This window comes from Procambarus clarkii, chromosome 21 (genome assembly GCF_040958095.1).
Source record: "Procambarus clarkii isolate CNS0578487 chromosome 21, FALCON_Pclarkii_2.0, whole genome shotgun sequence".
Taxonomy (NCBI): Eukaryota; Metazoa; Arthropoda; class Malacostraca; order Decapoda; family Cambaridae; genus Procambarus; species Procambarus clarkii.
This window is the reverse complement of record NC_091170.1, coordinates 42,375,408-42,396,574: the sequence shown is the minus strand read 5'-3', so window position 1 is coordinate 42,396,574 and position 21,167 is coordinate 42,375,408. Positions and strand designations below refer to the sequence as shown.

The window sequence follows — 21,167 nt, the reverse complement described above, 5'->3', positions numbered from 1 at the left end:
CCCCACTTCCACAGCTCCCCTGTTCTTCCGCCCCCACCCTCGCTCCTGGGCACTTGTCGGAAGACGCTCTCCCACCCCGGATGTGATGAGTCACCCCAACACGTCTTGTGGGTGCTTGCAAAATTGTGCTCGGTTGGGGGCTTGTTGCGCGCCTGTAACTGGCTCTATTCCCCTCGCTACCTGTACCTGACCACCACCACCACCCACCGCCACCACCACCATCAGCAGGTGCAGGTCCCCTGACACACGCCCACCCACACGACACACGCCCACCCACTCGTTCTCTTAACCCTTCATCACAGGGTCAGTCACCCACCCTGCGTCTTGACGTGCACATCCTGCTTCGCATCCACCCTGTTTCACCCTCCTCACCCACCCACCCCTTTGCTCTCCCCCCTTACCCCCCTCCACCCACTCCTTTGCTCGCTCCCTTACCTCCCTCCACCCTCCCCTTTGCTCGCTCCCTTACCCCCCTCCACCCTCCCCTTTGCTCGCCCCCTTACCCCCCTCCACCCACCCCTTTGTTCGCCCCTTACCCCCCTCCACCCTCCCCTTTGCTCGCTCTCTTACCCCCCCTCCACCCACCCCTTTGCTCGCTCCCTTACCCCCCCCCCTCCCCTTTGCTCGCTCTTGTAACAAAAGTGACAAGTGTTATGTAATACATCATAAGTATATTTGAGAGTTTTATACCTCGTCAGTGAACTGATAATAATTGCTGCCTGTTTAAGCATCATTTGTTAAATAATAGGATATAACTTATATATTTTAGAAGTTTCATTATCGTAAGTCGTAAGACTAGCGATAAGTCTTACAAGAGTCTATTACGTCTTACTAGTGTCGTAATATAATGAATTTTCCTCATTTTCATAAAAATGTGCTGTATTATTATTCTTTTTTTTAAATTGCGTTACATTTTATATACTCAGAACACGAGAAAATGTTGAGAAAACCTGAGAAAATGAGAAAATATGTAAAGCAACGAAAAGTAGCGGCTCTCAGGCATCTACTTTTCCCTCTGTGTTGGTTGGGTTAAGTGGGTGGCTTGGGTTGGCGCGTTTTAGTGACGCCGTTATTTTGTCGGGGGGGGGGGGGGGGGGGTCTACTCTAAGAGCGGGCTGCCTGCTCGCCTTGCCTTGTCTTGCCTTGCCTTGCCTTGCCTTGCCTTGCCTTGCCTTGCCTTGCCTTGTCTTGTCTTGCCTTGTCTTGTCTTGTCTTGCCTTGCCTTGTTTTCCCTTGCCTTGCCTTGTCTTGCCTTGCCTTGTCTTGTCTTGTCTTGTCTTGCCTTGCCTTGTCTTGCCTTGCCTTGCCTTGTCTTGTCTTGTCTTGTCTTGCCTTGTCTTGCCTTGCCTTGTCTTGTCTTGCCTTGTGTTGTCTTACCTTGCCTTATCTTGTCTTGCCTTGTCTTGTCTTGTCTTGCCTTGTCTTGCCTTGTCTTGTCTTGCCGTGTCTTGCCTTGCCTTGTCTTGCCTTGCCTTGTCTTGTGTTGTCTTGCCTTGCCTTGTCTTGCCTTGTCTTGCCTTGCCTTGCCTTGCCTTGCCTTGCCTTGTCTTGCCTTGTTTTGCCTTGCCTTGCCTTGTTTTGCCTTGTCTTGCCTTGTCTTGTCTTGCCTTGCCTTGTCTTGTCTTGTTTTGCCTTGCCTTGTCTTGCCTTGTCTTGCCTTGCCTTGTCTTGCCTTGCCTTGCCTTGTCTTGCCTTGCCTTGCCTTGCCTTGCCTTGTCTTGCCTTGTCTTGCCTTGCCTTGCCTTGCCTTGCCTTGTCTTGCCTTGTCTTGTCTTGTCTTGTCTTGTCTTGTCTTGTCTTGCCTTGCCTTGCCTTGTCTTGTCTTGTCTTGCCTTGCCTTGCCTTGCCTTTTTTTGTCTTGTCTTGTCTTGCCTTGTCTTGTCTTGTCTTGCCTTGTGGTTCCCAGGACCAATCATGACAATAAAGATGTTAATAATAATACTAATGTTCCGGCTGAAGAGAAGACCGTGACCAGTCCTCTACAACTTACTAATACTTTAGTCAAACAGTCTTCCTTGATTTTTTTACGCACTGAGAAAGCTATACTGTGAGTAGTGCTGGATAGGTGAGTACAGGCTATCTTGAGGTTACCTTAAGATGATTTCGGGGCTTTAGTGTCCCCGCGGCCCGGTCCTCGACCAGGCCTCCACCCCAAGGAAGCAGCCCGTGACAGCTGACTAAGACCCAGGTACCTATTTTACTGCTAGGTAACAGGGGCATATGGTGAAAGAAACTATGCCCATTGTTTCTCGCCGGCGCCTGGGATCGAACCCAGGACCACAGGATGACAAGTCCAGTGTGCTGTCCGCTCGGCCGACCGGCTCCCAGGCTGGTGAGGTCTACGGTGGATATAACCGCGGGTGTGTGAGTCTTGTCTCAAGACACACACATTAATGTGTGTGTCTTGTTTGTTTGTCCTTGTCTGTCCTTGTTTGTTTGGAAGCTTAGTTTGTGTGAGCGGTGTCCAGGTGCAGCGCCCGAAGCTGACCCTGTGTTGTGTTGCTGGTGACTCTTGCCCTTAAGCTGGCAGCCATACCACAGCCACTCGTATTCCGAGGGGGAGCCGGTGGCTGAGCGGACAGAACACTGGACGCGTGATCCTGTGGTCCCGGGTTTGATCCCGGGCGCCGGCGAGAAACAATGGGCATAGTTTCTTTCACCATATGCCCCTGTTACCTAGCAGTAAAATAGGTACCTGGGTCTTAGTCAGCTGTCACGGGCTGCTTCCTGGGGGTGGAGGCCTGGTCGAGGACCGGGCCGCGGGGACATCAAAGCCCCGAAATAATCTCAAGATAACCTCAAGATTCCTACCCTAAGCTTAGACGTGTTTGTATTATCTGGGTGTAAAATACATGGTTGTTGATAATCTTGCCGGTGAGCTCATCATGCATGTAAGGGTCGTGGTTATCATGAGCCATTATCATGCAGTGTTATGCAAGCCTTACGGCCAGTTTACTCTATAATAAACTGCAAATACCCATCACATTTATTATTTGTGTTGTAATACACTGCAATTAGTGTTAGAAGTTAATAATGCCTCCGTAAGCTAGAGCCGTCGTTACTGTAGCGTCTGGTGCTCCAAGGACGATACTTATAGTGACCACAATCATTGCCACCCCGGCCAAGGGGCCAGACACACTTCAAGATGTTACACCACCTAAGATCACATTCACTCCCCAGCGACTATAAGAAATATTGCTGGAACAACCGTGGACATCTTCAAGAGAAAACTGGACTGTTTTCTAAGAGAAGTTCTGGATCAGCCGGGCTGTGGTGGGTATGTGGCCCTGCGGGCCGCTCCAAGCAACAGCCTGGTGGACCAAACTCTCACAAGTCGAGCCTGGCCTCGGGCCGGGCTTGGGGAGTAGAAGAACTCCCAGAACCCCATCAAGCAGGTATCAACCAGGTATCATCTACCACCTCTGGGTTACTCATGCCCATGCCACTTCTTGTGGTGGCTTAATCTTCATCAATCATCAATCACTTACGAGCGCGATGAGTTACAGCCTTGTTCTTGTGCCAGGTAAGTCCAGTACGGGCTCATCTACTTGCAGCTTCTTGTTGCCAGTAGCTGAATCTTAAACAGCAACATTGCGAGTAATGGAAGGCAAGCAACATACCTATGTAAACTAGGAATGCCTCATCAACTACGTTGTAATTCATACATCAGACTGCGTGAAGCGCAGTCTAACAGCCTGCTTGACCTAACAACCAACCAGGAGACCTGATCAAAGACCGGGCGGCCGGGACTTTGACTCTCGAAACTACCTCAAGATAACCTTAAGGTAAGACTGGTCTGGTTACGATATGGGGAACAGATATCGAAATCCTCGCTGTCCAGGTTATCTACATGCAAAATTAAAATCGGGATCATCCACAGTGAATAATTAAGGCTTCCAGAGCACACAATCAGAGAACACTGTATAAACATCAGAGGTCAACGGCTGTTCAACATCCTCCCAGCGAGCATAAGAAATATTGCCGGAACAACCGTGGAATCTTCAAGAGGAAACTAGATAGTTTCCTCCAAGGAGTGCCGGACCAACCGGGCTGTGGTCAACCCGTTCTCGCAAATTTAATAAGTCAATATTGACTTATTAAATATGTGCACAGGTGACATACTAAACATAATAGTTTCCCTTGAAAAGCTTCATAGAAAACACCGACCTTACCTAACCTACTTAGTATGTTAAGATAAGCATCTTATTGCTTCGTAATTACAATTATTACCTAACCTATACCTATAATAGGTTAAGTAACAATTGTAATTACGAAGCTATAAGATGCTTATTTTAACATACTAAGTAGGATAGGTAAGGTCGGTGTTTTCTATGAAGCTTTTCAAGGGAAACTATTATGTTTAGTATGTCACCTATGCACGCAACTAATAAGTCAATATTGACTTAATAAATTTGCGAGAACGGGTTGCTGTGGTGGATATGTGGGCCTGCGGGCCGCTCCAAGCAACAGCCTGGTGGACCAAACTCTCACAAGTCAAGCCTGGCCTCGGGCCGGGCTTGGGGTACTCCCTAAGCCCGGGGAGTAGACGGTAGAGCGACGGTCTCGCTTCTTGCAGGTCGGCGTTCAATCCCCGACCGTCCAAGTGGATGGGCACCATTCCTTCCCCCCCCCGTCCAATCCCAAATCCGTATCCTCATATCCCTTCCACAGCGCTATATAGTCGCAGTAGCCTAGTGCTTTCTCCTACGGGCTCACTATAGCCCGTGCTATATGGAAATTTTGTTCCATCTGAATTTAAAACAAGAACAATAACAAGTACTCTCTCCTGATAATTATGATAATTACCTTACCCTATAGAAAGCAGAGAAAACTTTCAGGCTTTTGTAAGCCAGTTGGCCATAGAAATCCACTTGATGTTCAGTGAAGACACGTTACAGTTCCTGAGCCATGGTAAGGAACCAGTACCTGAGACTACATATCCCCAACAGGCCAGTTTACACACATGTAATAAGTAGCATATATGAACGACTCTGAAATAATCATGTCGAAAGACTTTATACTCTTAAAGAACAAAGTAAAGTAGATGTCACAACAGCAAAACAAATTACTAGCTGGAGAGCGAGAACCTTTCGAACAATAGATCATGTGATTTATACGTCAGACTGCGCGCAAGTGGCTTTTAACAGCCTGGTTGACCAGATGCAGTTGACCTGAACTAGAGGACCTGAACTAGAGGCCGGAACCGGGACTCGGGAACAGTGATTCATGGAACTAAATCAATGTAGACATAAGGTAAGGTGGAACATTGTTGCACTCTTAACAACCCCATTGAAGGCAAGAGAAACTGCTGACTTGGAGAACACACGCAGCATTTCCTTTGCTCGAATCCATTCAATAAAATATTTTAAAATCCCTCAAATTGTACTCTCCATGGGGGCCTGACAGCTGAGTGGACAGCGCTTCGGATTCGTAGTTCCGAGGTTCCGGGTTCAATCCCCGGTGGAGGCGGAAACTAATGGGCAGAGTTTCTTTTACCCTGATGCGCCTGTTCACCTAGCAGTAAATAGGTACCTGGGAGTTAGACAGTTGAGTTAGACAGTTGCTACGGGCTCCTTCCTGGGGATGTGTAACAAAAAGGAGGCCTGGTCGAGGACCGGGCCGCGGGGACGCTAAGCCCCGAAATCATCTCAAGATAACCAGAAGATAACCTCCATAGACCAGGCGAGAGCCGTATATCATAATTTACACTTGGGAAATATTAGAGGGACTCGAGCCAAATCTACAAACCGAAATCATTCCTTGCGATACCGTGAGTCACAGCCAACAGGCCTCTTTTAAGCATCATCTTGCCGTGATTGCATGGATCAACGTCCCTGCGGCCCGGTCTCTAACTAGGCCAGCTGGTTGGTGGTCTGGTCTTCAATGCTGTTTGACGCGGGAACCTCAAGATATGTTGACCATGGGGCCCTATTAATCACGATTCTATTGATTTTTAGGATACATTGACCAGGAAAGTATATTGACCTGAGATTCGATTAAGACAAAAGTGAATGGGAAGATAGGGAACGGTTGGATAATCCCTGGAGCATTACAGCTGTACCGGGAAGAGGCTCCCCAAACGCCCCGTGATTACAGTGTTTTGGGAAATGTTACCTGGACAGCCGGAGAGCAGAATACTGCTCGAGGTCGGCCATAATTAAATCGACCACAGTATAAGATGCGACCGTTCTCTGCAGTTATATGAATATATGACTGCTTGATATACACTGTTTGCTCCAGGGTGTTCACGAACTATTCACCCATCCCCCCCCCCCAATTATAAGCCTTAATAAACTCAATTACATGGAGCTCTTTAAAACGGTTTTGCGGTATTTAACAACACAAATTTATTTTCGTGTTGTGTCATTAAATAAGATGCTGTGGTCAGTATAGGGACGAGATGGCAATTATAAACAGGTTCGAGAATCCAGGAGTTATTAGATAGTGTTGAACTTTTGTCCCAGAAGATTCACATTTGTTTTGAACGTGTTACATAAATGCTACATAATATGACCCCGAGTATTTAACTTGTGCTTCTTAGTATCGTTCCAATGTATATAAGTATGAGTATGATTTTTGCATGTGCTGATATTATTCTCTCTCTCTTTCACAGGTAAGAAAAGAGGCTGGCAGCAGATGGTAGGAGTACCGCCACAAGGTGAAGGAGGTAAGGTGTGCTGGGGGCTGGAGGATTGGTGTGTGTGTGGGCGAATGGGGGAAGGTGGGTAGAGGAATGGGGTGTTGGGGGCTGGCAATGTTAGGTAGGAAGGAGGCCCACGTTTCGATCTCATTTTCAGCAGTATCGATTCCTTACATTTAATCCTGCTGCCTTTTTTTAAGATGTACTGGTATGATAGTAATGTTTTGTGTGTGTGTGCCACTTTCTGAGGTGTTTTATGCTGGTGGGTACGGTACTCATTATGTGATAATTGAGCTTCAGCTGTTGGGGTCCCGCCTCTCAGCCTTGTACAGGTTTCGAAACGCTCTGGGCTGTTTACACTTGAATATAAGAAGCTCATTGTTTGGTATGTATGTCTCGAGTCTTGGGCTAGTGTTTTTTTTGGAGGGGGGGGGCTGAATTTTACTAATTCGCTCTCTTGTTATAAAGATGACGATGAACGCAGGTGAGGTAGAAGAGCATGAGTGAGAACCTCTACAGTGTCAGTCTTCTGAAGAAGTGGACCGAGATCGCCAGATAATTGAGGCTAACGTCATGAATACATTCAGATGTAGTTATGATCAATTGATTAAAAATTAAGATACCTGCTTGATGGGGTTCTGGGAGTTGTTCTACTTCCCGAGGCCAGGCTCGACTTGTGAGAGCTTGGTCCAACAGGCTGTTGCTTGGAGAGGCCTGCAGGCCCACATATGCACGCCAGCCCGGTTAGTCCGGCACTTGAAGAAAACTATCTAGTTTTCTCTTGAAGATGTCCACTCTTCACTATGTCGTCTACTCATAAAAATCCTAGTGTCATCTGCAAAGGATGTTACAGTACTATAGATTGTGTGCTTGTCTAGGTCCAGTATGAGGATGAGAAAATACTGGAACAAGCACAGTACCCTGGCTAACTGACCTTTTCACGGCTGATGGTCCGGATTTAATTTTGTTGATTATTACACATTGGATTTCTGTTAGTCAGCAAATTGTATTTCCATCTGCCTATTTTTCCGGTAATTCATTTTGAACGCATTTTGTGTGCAATAACACCATGGTCACATTTGTCGAAGGCTTTTGCGAAATCTTTGTAAATTACATCAGGTCTATGTCTTCCATGGCATCTAGTGCCATGTCATAGTGGTCCAGCAACTGTGACAGGCAAGAGCGCCCTGTTCTAAAACCATATTGTCCGGGGTTATGGAGATGCTGTGATTCCATGTACTTTGTGATCTTACTTCTTAGCACTCTCTCAAAGATTTTTATGTGTGATGGTATGCTATCGGTCTGTACTTTTTTGCCTCTGCCTTATTTGCTCCTTTATGGAGTGGTGCTATCTCTGCTGTTTTTAGTATGTCAGGGATAACGCCAGTGTCTAGGCTTTGTCTCCACAGAATGTGAAATAATTCTCACATCCCATCAATCCTATTTACTCTATAGCCCTTACTCCTCACTGCCCCGTTCCTCCACATTACTCCTCAGCCTCCTCTTCCTCCCCCTTCACACTTCAGCCCCTCCTCTTAATCCCCAGCACCTCCCTCTCACACCCCATCCCATGACCGTAGAAATAGCCTAAGCTACTCTATCCCTTTAGGATGGATTTTATTGTCGCAATAAACGTACTTGAACCTTCACACCACAGCTCCTCCTCATATTCCAGCTCCTCCCTTCCTCATGCCCCAGCCCCTATCACTCATCGCCCAACCCGTCCTCTTAAAAAGAACGTCACTTTTGGCTGGTATGCGCGATATGGCTAAATTTGGACGTAATTTGAAATGAAATCGACTCACAAAAGTGACGTTCTGTTCCGTTTTCTATTTGAGTCGTCCGCCTTACGCGCAGAGGTTATAAGAGGACACTTTAAATTCACGTTTTTCATAACGTTTTGAAACTTTATGTGAATTTCCTGCCCACCTAACCTATCAGAGGACCCTTAACTTACTGTTGTTGAAAAAAGAAATCCCAAATTTATTTTAATTTTTTTTTCATTTTCAAATTACGTCCAAATTCGGCCATACGGGCAAACGGCCAAAAGCGACGTTCTTTTTAAGAGGACAGGTTGCATCGCCCCCCCCACATACCCCACTCCCCCCGTCACACTCCACTCCCCCCCATACCCCACTCCCTCCCGTCACACCCCACTCCCCCGTCACACCCCACTCCCCTGTCACACCCCACTCCCCTGTCACACCCCACTCCCCTGTCACACCCCACTCCCCCCATACCCCACTCCCCCCATACCCCACTCCCTCCCGTCACACCCCACTCCCCCGTCACATCCCACTCCCCCCGTCACACACCACTCCCCCCGTCACACCCCACTCCCCCCGTCACACCCCACTCCCCCCGTCACACCCCACTCCCCCCGTCACACCCCACTCCCCCAGTCACACCCCACTCCCCCCCATACCCCACTCCCTCCCGTCACACCCCACTCCCCCAGTCACACCCCACTCCGTCACATCCCACTCCCCCGTCACACACCACTCCCCCCGTCACACCCCACTCCTCCCGTCACACTCCACTCCCCCCGTCACACCCCACTCCCCCAGTCACACCCCACTCCCCCGTCACATCCCACTCCCCCGTCACACACCACTCCCCCCGTCACACCCCACTCCCCCCGTCACACCCCACTCCCCCCGTCACACCCCACTCCCCCCCGTCACACCCCTCCCCCCCGTCACACCGCACTCCCCCCCGTCACACCGCACTCCCCCCCGTCACACCGCACTCCCCCCCGTCACACCGCACTCCCCCCCGTCACACCGCACTCCCCCCCGTCACACCGCACTCCCCCCCGTCACACCGCACTCCCCCCCCGTCACACCGCACTCCCCCCCGTCACACCGCACTCCCCCCCGTCACACCGCACTCCCCCCCGTCACACCGCACTCCCCCCCCGTCACACCGCACTCCCCCCCGTCACACCGCACTCCCCCCGTCACACCGCACTCCCCCCGTCACACCGCACTCCCCCCGTCACACCGCACTCCCCCCCCCCCGTCACACCGCACTCCCCCCCCCCGTCACACCGCACTCCCCCCCCCGTCACACCGCACTCCCCCCCCCCGTCACACCGCACTCCCCCCCGTCACACCGCACTCCCCCCCGTCACACCGCACTCCCCCCCGTCACACCGCACTCCCCCCGTCACACCGCACTCCCCCCCGTCACACCGCACTCCCCCCCGTCACACCGCACTCCCCCCCGTCACACCGCACTCCCCCCGTTACACCCCACTCCCCCCGTTACACCCCACTCCCCCCGTTACACCCCACTCCCCCCGTTACACCCCACTCCCCCCGTCACACCCCACTCCCCCCGTCACACCCCACTCCTCCCGTCACACCCCACTCCCCCCGTCACACCCCACTCCCCCCCCCGTCACACCCCACTCCCCCCCCGTCACACCCCACTCCCCCCCGTCACACCCCCACTCCCCCCGTCACACCGTCACACCCCACTCCCCCCGTCACACCCCACTCCCCCCCGTCGCACCCCACTCCCCCCCCCCGTCGCACCCCACTCCCCCCCCGTCGCACCCCACTCCCCCCCGTCGCACCCCACTCCCCCCGTCACACCCCACTCCCCCCGTCACACCCCACTCCCGTCACACCCCACTCCCCCCCGTCACACCGCACTCCCCCGTCACACCCCACTCCCCCCCGTCACACCCCACTCCCCCCGTCACACCCCACTCCCCCCGTCACACCCCACTCCCCCCGTCACACCCCACTCCCCCCGTCACACCCCACTTCCCCCGTCACACCCCACTCCCCCCGTCACACCCCACTCCCCCCGTCACACCCCACTCCCCCGTCACACCCCACTCCCCCCGTCACACACCACTCCCCCCGTCACATCCCACTCCCCCCGTCACATCCCACTCCCCCCGTCACACCCCACTCCCCCCGTCACACCCCACTCCCCCCGTCACACCCCACTCCCCCCGTCACACCCCACACCCCCCTCCCCCGTCACACCCCCCTCCCCCCGTCACACCCCCTCCCCCCCGTCACAAACAACTCCCCCCCCGTCACACACCACTCCCCCCCGTCACACACCACTCCCCCCGTCACACACCACTCCCCCCGTCACACCCCACCCCGCCCGTCACACCCCACTCCCCCCGTCACACACACCACTCCCCCCGTCACACACACCACTCCCCCCGTCACACACCACTCCTCCCGTCACACACCACTCCTCCCGTCACGCCCCACTCCTCCCGTCACACCCCACCCCCCGTCACACCCCACCCCCCGTCACACCCCACTCCCCCCGTCACACCCCACTCCCCCGTCACACCCCACTCCCCCGTCACACCCCACTCCCCCGTCACACCCCACTCCCCCGTCACACCCCACTCCCCCCGTCACACACTCCTCCCGTCACACCCCACTCCCCCCGTCACATCCCACTCCCCCCGTCACATCCCACTCCCCCCGTCACATCCCACTCCCCCCGTCACACCCCACTCCCCCGTCACACCCCCCTCCCCCGTCATACCCCCCTCCCCCCGTCACACCCCACTCCCCCCGTCACACCCCACTCCTCCCGTTACACCCCACTCCCCCCGTCACACCCCACTCCCCCCGTCACACCCCACTCCCCCCGTCACACCCCACTCCCCCCGTCACACACAACTCCCCCCCGTCACACACCACTCCCCCCGTCACACCCCACCCCGCCCGTCACACCCCACTCCCCCGTCATACCCCACTCCCCCCGTCACACACCACTCCCCCCGTCACACACCACTCCTCCCGTCACGCCCCACTCCTCCCGTCACACCCCACTCCCCCCGTCACACCCCACTCCCCCCGTCACACCCCACTTCCCCCGTCACCCCCCACTCCCCCCGTCACGCCCCACTCCCCCCGTCACACCCCACTTCCCCGTCACGCCCCACTCCTCCCGTCACGCCCCACTCCTCCCGTCACGCCCCACTCCCCCCGTCACGCCCCACTCCCCCCGTCACAACCCACTCCCCCCGTCACGCCCCACTCCCCCCGTCACGCCCCACTCCCCCCGTCACGCCCCACTCCCCCCGTCACGCCCCACTCCCCCCGTCACACCCCACTCCCCCCGTCACACCCCACTCCCCCCGTCACGCCCCACTCCTCCCGTCACGCCCCACTCCCCCGTCACACCAATCCACGCGTCACAACTCAAATAATAGGGGTGTGACGCAATAGCTTCACAGTGCAAGAACCCATTTCAATGTTAAAATAAGGAACTAGTCCTGTGTTGCAAGAAACAGAATAGCAAGGCTCACATGTGCGCAAAGAAAGGAGAGAGAGAGAGAGAGAGAGAGAGAGAGAGAGAGAGAGAGAGAGAGAGAGAGAGAGAGAGAGAGAGAGAGAGAGAGAGAGAGAGAGCGAGAGCGCCCATATAGTGCACAACAGGGCAAGGGTTGAGGCATGCTTGAAGGGTGACAGGGATTAAAGCGAGTGGATCCACCTAGTTCTTCAGGGTCAAGGTTGCCAGTTGGGAAGGAGGGGAGTGTGATTCAAGGTCATGCCGGTACTGGGCAGGGGGGTGGTGGCAGGCACCTGGCGAGCGGGACCCTTGGGCCCAGGGGGAGGGGAGGGGCCACCGTGGGAAAGCAAGGGGACAGGGAAGGGAAGGGGCCGGGAAGGATTCTCCTGGAAGACGTTTCTCCTTTGTGAAAATGCTGTCCTTTGCTTTCTCGGTGTTATTTGTTTACTTTTCTATATATTTCTGACTTATACATGACGTATTGGGGAAGGTAATACAGCGGTGATGTGTTTGTATTGAGGTTTGTGTGTTGCGTAGGGCGCGAGGCTTGGCCAGAGTGGCGCGGGGCGTACGCTCCTCCTCCTCCTCCTCTCTAATTTATTGATCGTGGTGCTATGGTAGCATCGCCCGTGTTACAGTCTCTTAATGGTGTGGCATTCACCGTGAAGTGTGTACATGTGTCTCTGTGCTAGAAGGCGGCTGCCGTGGAGGCGGCAGATGTGTGCGAGGCTGTGGAGATGGAGGTTGTGGGGGTTTGGGGACGGAGGAGGATGTGGTCGGGTGGGGGGTGGAAGGGGTTAGGGGGTGGGGGTGGAGCGTGCGCGTAAACTGTCGTGGCCGGCCCCGTCCCTCCTCACACACATGCTGTAAAGGTCTGTACCACAGCGCCTGTACCACAGCGCCTGGACCACAGCGCCTGGACCTGGTGGCTCCCCACTCCGCATCCTCACTTCCCCACACTCGCCTCCATACCTTCATCCTCCCCCCCCCCCCCAAAAAAAAAAAAACGGAATCACATTGTGCGAAGTGTTGATAGTATGGAACAATTATAATAAGGAGAAAGTGATAAAGCTACTTGTCCGTTGGTTACATGGTATTCTTCACCACTGTATTGAGGTGGAGTTGAAGCTTTAGCATTGTCTCAAGTGGCGGGATTATTGCGTGTTGTGTTTGTGTGAGTGTGTGAGCACTGGCGGAGGAAGCGTGGGCGAGTGTGTTGCGGCGTGGGACTTGGAGGGAGGTGGTTGCGTCGGCGTGAGAGTGAGGTAGACGCGCGTGCGCGGGTAGCGAGTGCATGCGTGTGGCGGGCGGCGGCACTGTCCTGGCCGCTCTAGGAGTCGTCAATCCTCACGGGCAGGGCGCTTGTGTTGCTACCTCGCCTCTAGTGGGCCAGGCGCGGGGCCTCGCGCTGCTTGGGTGTCGAGGAGTAGCTAGCCACCACCCGCCCCCCCCCCCCCGTCCTCCTCTACTGCTCCTCAACCACTACTGCCAACCTCAACAACCAACCTGTTTCATGCCGTCGCTCACTAAGGAACGAGTCGCTACCATACCACGCAAAGTATATTATTAGTGAATACTTTAAGTATTGATTTGATGGTGTATTGGATGATGGAAAAGAATGATTTGTGATGATACAGGTGAGCAGTTGAATACGCTTCTTGCCTCCTGCGACCCGGCTTCTGACCTACTTATTCAGGTGGCATAGTGCCGACCTCTTTTCTCCATCGATGTGGACTGGCACCTGGCAGTGTGGTGCCTGTGCCGTGGCACTAGCAGTCAGTATGCCAGTAGTGTTGTTACTGAACTAGGAGACTTGACAAGTCGCAGCTCAACCATCCCCCCGTATTATTGACACTTTACAACCTACAATCTTCACTGTACCAGGATTCTCTCGGTGAAATGATTAAGTGAGTGGTGTCCCGAGTTAGTTGTTATGAGATGTGTGAAGAGTAGTGGCCGGAACTACTAGAGCCGCGTGTGTTGTGTGTGTGTGTGTGTGTGTGTGTGTGTGTGTGTGTGTGTGTGTGTGTGTGTGTGTGTGTGTGTGTGTGTGTGTGTGTGTTTGTGTGTGTGTGTACTCACCTAGATGTGCATGCGGGGGTTGAGCTCTGGCTCTGGTCCCGCCTCTCAACCGTCAATCAACAGGTGTACAGATTCCTAAGCCTATTGGGCTCTATCATATCTACACTTGAAACTGTGTATGGAGTCAGCCTCCACCACATCACTTCCTAATGCATAGTGTGTGTGTGTGTGTGTGTGTGTGTGTGTGTGTGTGTGTGTGTGTGTGTGTGTGTGTGTGTGTGTGTGTGTGTGTGTGTCATTACTGGTGTGGTGTCAAGCTCACTTGTCTAACCTGTTGCGTGGCACAAGTCAACACCAACACCGTACTGTTTACTCAAGTTGCTGCCATTTTCCTCCACCAGCTGCCTTAAACAACAAGGTCTCATTTTGCTCTGCGTATGAAACTTGTAGAGAACCTAAGATTTTTGTTTATTTTATCAACCGAATGAAGTTGGAAGATGTTAGTGACTGTGTTAGTTAGGAAGATGGCTCGAGCGTTGAAGTGGCGGCGTCGCTGTGTGAGGACTGATGCCAGAGTTGCGAGTGTTAGTTAGGAAGATGGCTCGAGCGTTGTAGTGGCGGCGTCGCTGTCTGAGGACTGATGCCAGAGTTGCGAGTGTTAGTTAGGAAGATGGCTCGAGCGTTGAAGTGGCGGCGTCGCTGTCTGAGGACTGATGCCAGAGTTGCGAGTGTTAGTTAGGAAGATGGCTCGAGCGTTGTAGTGGCGGCGTCGCTGTCTGAGGACTGATGCCAGAGTTGCGAGTGTTAGTTAGGAAGATGGCTCGAGCGTTGTAGTGGCGGCGTCGCTGTCTGAGGACTGATGCCAGAGTTGCGAGTGTTAGTTAGGAAGATGGCTCGAGCGTTGAAGTGGCGGCGTCGCTGTCTGAGGACTGATGCCAGAGTTGCGAGTGTTAGTTAGGAAGATGGCTCGAGCGTTGTAGTGGCGGCGTCGCTGTCTGAGCACTGATGCCAGAGTTGCGAGTGGTGGTCCAAGCCTCGCGTCACAGGGTATGATTGGTGGCATCTTTTGTATGCCACTTATGATGATGTAAAATGTATGTATGATGTAAAAATGTTGTCCCGTGGGGCGAGTTTATTATGCAGCGCCACTCACGTGTGTGTGTGTGTATGCCTCTTGTTACTATATCGTTGTTACTGGTGTGTGTTGTGACTTGTTATATAATACATAATAATAACATATAATAATTTTATATGATATCCTCACACCTTTTAGTGTGTGTCTTGCGCTACGGTGGGACCACTGTTTTATCAACGTATTCTTCGTCATTATGGTATGCTGTGATTGGTGCTTGGCCTGTTGTGTGCTTGTGAGTTGTGTCATGTGTTTACCTGTAGCCGGTTTCGAGAGTTTGTTCATCTCGTGCAGCCTGGCCTGAGACCAGATGATATGGTGTCACATTTTATAATGTGTTGCGCCCGATGTCCCAGTAAGTTTTCTGTTTAAAACTGCTCCTAGGAGTAATTGTTGATAAAAATGACTCTTAGAATCATGAAATGTTGTATTGTACTCACCTAGTTGTGTTTGCGTGGGGTTGAACTCTGGCTCTTTGGTCCCGCCTCTCAACTGACATTGTAAAAACTGATCTGTGCTCGTTACCAACATTTTAACAATTTCAAATCGAGCTGTTAAGAGGAAAGTGTGTAAGCCGACTTGGACAACATTCGGACGTTGGACAGCCGACGTCCAACAACTTGGACAACAGATGTGTGCCTCCACAGTGCCTCAAGTGTGACCTTCCAGCAAGTATACTTAATCCTGAACATACTCCAGGGCCTACAAGGAATTCGTCTGTGTATACACCGAGAAGCGTGGTACACACTCTGAGCGAAGGGGCAGATGTGTTTCCGAAGAGGGAGACGTGTGTGTGTAGCTGAGGGGAAGGGTTATCACGCAGCAGGTGTGGGGATCTCAGGGGACAACTTTGGGTAAGAGGAAACGTATATGTATTGAGAGGAAGAGACGCCAGCAGTTAGCAGAGGTGGTAGATGTATTGAGTGCGTGAGGCAGGTGCATGGAGCGCATGAGGCAGGTGCATGGAGCGCATGAGGCAGGTGCATGGAGCGCATGAGGCAGGTGCATGGAGCGCATGAGGCAGGTGCATGGATCGCGTGAGGCAGGTGCGTGGAGCGCGTGAGGCAGGTGCGTGGAGCGCGTGAGGCAGGTGCGTGAGGCAGGTGCGTGAGGCAGGTGCGTGGAGCGCGTGAGGCAGGTGCGTGGAGCGCGTGAGGCAGGTGCGTGGAGCGCGTGAGGCAGGTGCGTGGAGCGCGTGAGGCAGGTGCGTGGAGCGCGTGAGGCAGGTGCGTGGAGCGCGTGAGGCAGGTGCGTGGAGCGCGTGAGGCAGGTGCGTGGAGCGCGTGAGGCAGGTGCGTGGAGCGCGTGAGGCAGGTGCGTGGAGCGCGTGAGGCAGGTGCGTGGAGCGCGTGAGGCAGGTGCGTGGAGCGCGTGAGGCAGGTGCGTGGAGCCCGTGAGGCAGGTGCGTGAGGCAGGTGCGTGGAGCGCGTGAGGCAGGTGCGTGGAGCGCGTGAGGCAGGTGCGTGGAGCGCATGAGGCAGGTGCGTGAGGCAGGTGCGTGGAGCGCGTGAGGCAGGTGCGTGGAGCGCGTGAGGCAGGTGCGTGGAGCGCGTGAGGCAGGTGCGTGGAGCGCGTGAGGCAGGTGCGTGGAGCGCATGAGGCAGGTGCGTGAGGCAGGTGCGTGGAGCGCGTGAGGCAGGTGCGTGGAGCGCGTGAGGCAGGTGCGTGGAGCGCGTGAGGCAGGTGCGTGGAGCGCGTGAGGCAGGTGCGTGGAGCGCGTGAGGCAGGTGCGTGGAGCGCATGAGGCAGGTGCGTGAGGCAGGTGCGTGGAGCGCGTGAGGCAGGTGCGTGGAGCGCGTGAGGCAGGTGCGTGGAGCGCGTGAGGCAGGTGCGTGGAGCCCGTGAGGCAGGTGCGTGAGGCAGGTGCGTGGAGCGCGTGAGGCAGGTGCGTGGAGCGCGTGAGGCAGGTGCGTGGAGCGCATGAGGCAGGTGCGTGAGGCAGGTGCGTGGAGCGCGTGAGGCAGGTGCGTGGAGCGCGTGAGGCAGGTGCGTGGAGCGCGTGAGGCAGGTGCGTGGAGCCCGTGAGGCAGGTGCGTGAGGCAGGTGCGTGGAGCGCGTGAGGCAGGTGCGTGGAGCGCGTGAGGCAGGTGCGTGGAGCGCATGAGGCAGGTGCGTGAGGCAGGTGCGTGGAGCGCGTGAGGCAGGTGCGTGGAGCGCGTGAGGCAGGTGCGTGGAGCGCGTGAGGCAGGTGCGTGGAGCGCGTGAGGCAGGTGCGTGGAGCGCGTGAGGCAGGTGCGTGGAGCGCGTGAGGCAGGTGCGTGGAGCGCGTGAGGCAGGTGCGTGGAGCGCGTGAGGCAGGTGCGTGGAGCGCGTGAGGCAGGTGCGTGGAGCGCGTGAGGCAGGTGCGTGGAGCGCGTGAGGCAGGTGCATGGAGCGCGTGAGGCAGGTGCATGGAGCGCATGAGGCAGGTGCATGGAGTACGCTAGAAAGGGTACATTTAGTAAAAGGGGAATTGTATGTTGATTTGATTGGGAAAATATGTTATGTGGATGAATACTCTTTGTGTATTAATCGGAAAACATATATTTAGTTTAAAGATGTATTCGTTGATGAACAAACGATCTGCTAGTAAAGCAGGTGCAAAAAATGATAGACCAATAGCTCTAACCTCACACACCATAAAATGTTTGAAAGAGGGTTAAGAAGTAAGGTTGCAAGTCACATGGAATCACAATATCTCCATAACCCTGGACAACACGGGTTCAGAACAGGGCGCTCCTGCCTCTCACAGTTGCTAGATCACCATAACATGGCCACAGGTGCCGTGGAAGACATGCAAAACGCAGATGTAATATACACACACTTTGCAAAAGCTGTCAACAAATGACCATGGTGTTATTGAGCACAAAATGCGTGCAAAAAGTATTACAGGCAAAGTAGGGAGATGGATCTTCAACTTCCTAACGAACAGAACGCAGAGTGTAATAGTCAACACAGTAAAATCCGGATCATCTACTGTGAAAAGCTCAGTATCCCCCAAAGTACCTTACATGCTCTGGTACTTTTTCTCATCCTAATATCTAGCCCATCTTCCTGTTTTGGTAGTACCTATAGTAACGATTGAGTTGGACAAACTGGAAAACTATTTTTTTTTTACTTGTGTTGCTTTGACAAACGAACCTAACCTTCCTAGGCCTAATACACGATATCTGATGCCTAATATAGTACATATGTGTGCTATACTAGGCCTAGGAATATTTAAGTTTGTTTTTTAGTTTCATTTATTTTAACAGAATTCCTTACTAGTCAGTATACTACTATCTAAAAGCTTAGTACATACTAATTCGTGACTATTGACGACTGTCTCAATAAGTACTCTATAAACAGGAGGATGGGTTGTAATATCAGACATGGACAAGGATACAAACTACAGCACTGTATCATCATTTGCAGATGACACTAGGATTTTCATGCGGGTAGACAATATAGAGGACACGGCAAACCTCCAGTCTGATGTTAATTGGATCTTTCAATGGGTCACAGATAATAATATGATGTTTAATGAAAATAAGTTCCAGCTCCTCTATGGAAAAGATGAAAATATAAAAGAAAGGAAGCCATATATAAAACGGAATCAAATCACACTATAGAACGAAAAAGCAATGTAAAGGATCTAGGAGTAATCATGTCAGGAGACCTGATTACCTTTATAGAACACCATAAAGTAGCTGTCACGACTGCAAGAAAAATGACAGGTTGGATAACAAGGACCTTCCAAACAAGGGACGCCATACCAATGGTGATACTTTTCAAGACACTAGTGCTCTCTAGGGTGGAATATTGTTGCGCTCTAACAGCCACATTCAGAGCCGGAGAAATTTGCAAAGATCCTTTACCTCAAGAATCTACTCTATAAGTCAAATTAATTATTGGGACCGATTAAAAGTTTTAAATCTGTATTTTCTTGAGCGCAGGCGGAAGAGATACATAGTAATTTACACGTGGAAAATAGTAGAGGGGCTGGTCCCAAACCTGCATACAGAAATAACACCACATGAGACCAGAAGGCATGGCAGGATGTGCAGAATACCCCCGTTGAAAAGCAGAGGTGCAACAGGTGCTCTGAGAGAGAACTCTTATCAACAGCAGAGGCCCGAGACTGTTCAACACGCTTCCACTACACATAAGGGCATAACTGGCAGACCCCTCGCAGTGTTCAAGAGAGAACTGGATAAACACCTCCAAAGAATACCAGATCAACCAGGCTATTAGTTATACGTCAGGATGCGAGCAGTCGCGTCCGACAGCCTGGTTGACCAGACGACCAACCGGGAGGTCTGGTCGGAGATCGGGCCATGGGTCCGTTGATCCCCCGGAAGTTACACAAGGTAGGTGGGTAACAGGTACATGGAAGTTATTAGAAAGCATAAAATCCCTCAAATTGTACTACTGTACATGAAACGCAGTCCAGGGAGAGGCAAAATAATTAAAACCTGAAAGATATTAGAGAGACTAATTCCAAATCTGCATTTTGTAATAATTGCACTGCCTGAACATGAGAGGTCCGTGGCTGCTCAATACTCTCCCAGTAAGCATTACAAGTATTGCCGGAACAAAGGTGAAAGTCTTCAAGAAGCATTTAGATAAGTTCTTGCAAGAAGTGCCGGATCAAGCGGGTTGTTGCGGCTGCGGGCCGCTCTAAGCAACAGCCTGTTGTTGCTGCCTGTCCAAGCTCTCACAAGTCGAATCTGGGAGTAGAAGAATTCTTGAAAACGTCTTCAAGACACACAGTCTTGTACTGATGAAGGCTTGTACTGAAGGCTGAAAATGTGTTCAGCAATCTCTTATTTTTCAATGTGGTTTTTCCGCTTTATATGTATGTGTGTGTGTGTGTGTGTGTGTATATATATATATATATATATATGTCGTACCTAATAGCCAGAACGCACTTCTCAGCCTACTATTCAACGCCCGATTTGCCTAATAAGCCAAGTTTTCATGAATTAATGTTTTTTCGTCTACCTAACCTACCTAACCTAACCTAACCTAGCTTTTTTTGGCTACCTAACCTAACCTTACCTATAAATATAGGTTAGGTTAGGTTAGGTAGGGTTGGTTAGGTTCGGTCATATATCTACGTTAATTTTAACTCCAATAAAAAAATATTGACCTCATACATAGAGAAAAGGGTTGCTTTATCATTTCATAAGAAAAAAATTATAGTAAATATATTAATTCAGGAAAACTTGACTTATTAGGCAAATCGGGCCTCGAATAGTAGGCTGAGAAGTGAGTTCTGGCTACTAGGTACGACATATATATATATATATGTCGTACCTAGTAGCCAGAACTCACTTCTCAGCCTACTATGCAAGGCCCGATTTGCCTAATAAGCCAAGTTTTCATGAATTAATTGTTTTTCGACGCCCTAACCTACCTAACCTAACCTAACCTAACTTTTTTGGCTACCTAACCTAACCTAACCTATAAAGATAGGTTAGGTTAGGTTAGGTAGGGTTGGTTAGGTTCGGTCATATATCTACGTTAATTTTAACTACAATAAAAAAAAAATTGATCTCATACATAATGAAATGGGTAGCTTTATCTTTTCATAAGAAAAAAATTTGAGAAAATATATTAATTCAGGAAAACTTGGCTTATTAGGCAAATTTGGCCTTGCATAGTAGGCTGACAAGTGCGTTCTGGCTACTAGGTACGACATATATATATATATATATATATATATATATATATATATATATATATATATATATATATATATATATATATATATATATATATATATATATATATATATATATATAATAGTGTGTGTGTGTGTAGTGAGCGAGGGTGCACACACACACACACACACACACACACACACACACACACACACACACACACACACACACACACACACACACACACACACACACATATACAGGGGTAGAGTATAAGGAGTATTGACCGGGAAGCAGTTGCAATAAGTGTGATGACAATTGCAGTGAATAATATTTGTGATGTATTGATTAGGGCCTCGAGATAGGGCTCGGGAGGTCGCTTGGTAAGGGAGCAGGTGTGGCCTGGTACAGGGAGCAGGTGTGGCCTATGGTACAGAGCAGGTGTGGCCTGGTACAGGGAGCAGGTGTG

At 51.8% G+C, this 21,167-nt stretch overlaps 1 protein-coding gene across 23 annotated transcripts in view; it reads left to right on the top strand.

Moving 5' to 3' along the window:
- Nucleotides 1-21,167, top strand: part of LOC123760692 (nuclear receptor coactivator 2) — a 562,651-nt gene that overhangs the window by 216,905 nt on the left and 324,579 nt on the right. For 2 of the 23 annotated variants that reach the window (XM_069328355.1, XM_069328360.1), the window contains exon 2: nt 6,614-6,667. The exons of the other annotated variants lie outside the window; for them this stretch is intronic. The gene's annotated coding sequence lies outside the window, so the exon portion shown is untranslated. The remainder of the gene's footprint in view (nt 1-6,613; nt 6,668-21,167) is intronic. 23 annotated transcript variants of the gene reach the window in all.